The following is a 2,500-nucleotide window of genomic DNA, read 5'->3' on the forward strand; positions in this document are numbered from 1 at the left end:
ACTATTATAATTTTACCTGAAACTCAAAAATTCACTCTATTTACTTTTATTCACCAGTGCTAGCAGTATATATTGATAGTGGTCAGTATTTCTAAAGTTTATCGCATGCATATATCCGGACACAATGTTAGTGGGTAGGGTGCCAAAGTACGATGATGCAGCCTTTAGTGCCAGTGACCGTGACTTCAATTATACGAGTCTTACCTGTGCCTGGGTGTGGCGAGTCTCAGGTGTGTCTAGTACTCAGGAAATTTCATCACGTATCTGTAAAAAAGAGAGAAATGTTGATAGTGGTTACTGTTGTTGTTGTTGTTGTTGTTGTTATCATTGTTGTTATTTTGTTACTCTTGCTATTTACATTACGATAACCACACATATCAAGAAATCTAAGAGATAATAACCCACAATACGTGTGAATATGAAACAAAATGAAATCTGTTGTTGCTGTTGTTATTATGATTACCACTTCTCTTATTATGACTGGGATAATAGCGTACATCAAAAGAGACAGAGAAGAAATAAAACAAGTGGAAGAACACACACTTTAAAAAAAAAAAATGCTAAAAAGAAGATAATGATGTTTGATATTGTTGCTTTCATCGTTATCATAGTCATCATCTGCATATTGTTGACATAAGGATAACCATAGAATATCAGCATAAAAATTACAGTACAAGAGAGAGAGAGAGAGAGAGAGAGAGAGAGAGAGAGAGAGAGAGAGAGAGAGAGAGAGAGAGAGAGAGAGAGAGAGAGAGAGATCAAACACATCAAAGAACGGACAACCTTTAAATAACGAACAGAAAAAAAACTTTAAAACCGTAGAAACTTTTGGACAAACTCACTCACTCGAAAAAAAAGAGAAAAATAGGAGAAAGAAAAAAAAATCAACGAAGCTTTACATATTACATCTGGGTCTCCAGGAATGAACACGCTGGCTGCAGGAACTCACACTGCCACAGAAGGAAAGAGTAACAAAATATCACACCCCCGTCATCTAAGTCATCAGGTGCCTCGTTTCCTGCAGAAGGGGTCAGCTGTCAGTCCTCTCATCCACCTCACCTGAGATGTATCGCCTTCTCTTCTCTTTCTCTTCTCCTTTACTGTGATTTTCTTTCTTTTTTGTCTGGTATGTTAATTTTTGTCCACTCTCTTCTACTTTTCTTTTTTTTATTGTAGTCTCTCTCTCTCTCTCTCTCTCTCTCTCTCTCTCTCTCTCTCTCTCTCTCTCTCTCTCTCTCTCTCTCTCTTACGTAAAGGTTAACGTATCTACGCAGAGAGAGAGAGAGAGAGAGAGAGAGAGAGAGAGAGAGAGAGAGAGAGAGAGAGAGAGAGAGAGAGAGAGAGAGAGAGAGAGAGAGAGAGAGAGAGAGAGAGAGAGAGACAAGAGTTGGGTGTGCAAATATTTACAAGAAGTATTGACAGATGAGTATTGTCAAACGTTTTATTTGTTTTTTCGGGCACTGGTTGTGTGTGTGTGTGTGTGTGTGTGTGTGTGTGTGTGTGTGTGTGTGTGTGTGTGTGTGTGTGTGTGTGTGTGTGTGTGTATGTAACAGTGTGGGTGACCGATAAAGTGTGAATGTTTCATGAAATCGATACCCCCTCTCTCTCTCTCTCTCTCTCTCTCTCTCTCTCTCTCTCTCTCTCTCTCTCTCTCTCTCTCTCTCTCTCTCTCTCTCTCTCTCTGTCATCTAACGCTTTCGCTTTACGATTTAATTATTCCAAGCAAATTTGATCCAACACGCACACACACACACACACACACACACACACACACACACACACACACACACACACACACACACACACACACACACACGTGGTCCTCCTCCCTCACACACACTCAACAGCTACAGCTAGAGAGTGTGCAGAAAAGGGCGTGCAGGGTCATCCTTGGCCCTGCATACACCACCTATGAAGAAGCCCTGACCACCCTGAGTCTGTCCAGAATATCCACCAGGCACCGAGAGGCTCTGGAGAAGTTTGGGAAGGGACTACTGCATCATCCGCGTCTCAGAGACATGCTGCCGCCCGACGCGCCTCGCCCTGTCCGTGCCACCAGACACCACAACAAAATAACGCCCCTGAAGGCGCCGCGCACGGACCGGTACAGACTCAGTGCGATTCCCACCATGGTGCGAGCCATCAATCGATAGTATTTCCCTCCTAGATTAGTCTTCCGTTAGGATTAATGTTAAGTTTTTCCCCATCCCCTATGTACATTTTCAGTTTGTCAACTGCCTAAATAATAAACCGTTTATTATTATTATTATTATTATTACACACACACACCTATAGGCATACATATTACACTGCCCATGTGAGAATCCACACAGTTGGAAGCCGTTTATCTGAAAAGCCACATACTGACATTCAAGACGTCAGGTGTCAAATCCACACCAACAATCCGTCCACCTGGCCTGACCTTACCTTACCTCACCTGGTCTTATGTTCCTTGATATTGTGTCACCTTACCTTACATTACCTTACCTGGTCTTATGTT

The 2,500-nt window shown here is 42.2% G+C and overlaps 1 protein-coding gene and 1 long non-coding RNA gene across 7 annotated transcripts in view; one reads left to right on the forward strand and one right to left on the reverse strand.

The window, feature by feature from the left end:
• Nucleotides 1–2,500, forward strand: part of LOC135089301 (calcitonin gene-related peptide type 1 receptor-like) — a 236,893-nt gene that overhangs the window by 87,220 nt on the left and 147,173 nt on the right. The window lies entirely within an intron of this gene.
• Nucleotides 1–2,500, reverse strand: part of LOC135089302 (uncharacterized) — a 122,743-nt gene that overhangs the window by 49,912 nt on the left and 70,331 nt on the right. The window contains exon 3 of the long non-coding RNA XR_010261447.1: nucleotides 205–264. This is a non-coding gene — a long non-coding RNA (uncharacterized LOC135089302). The remainder of the gene's footprint in view (nucleotides 1–204; nucleotides 265–2,500) is intronic.

The sequence above is a fragment of the Scylla paramamosain genome, chromosome 32, assembly GCF_035594125.1.
Source record: "Scylla paramamosain isolate STU-SP2022 chromosome 32, ASM3559412v1, whole genome shotgun sequence".
Taxonomy (NCBI): domain Eukaryota; kingdom Metazoa; phylum Arthropoda; class Malacostraca; order Decapoda; family Portunidae; genus Scylla; species Scylla paramamosain.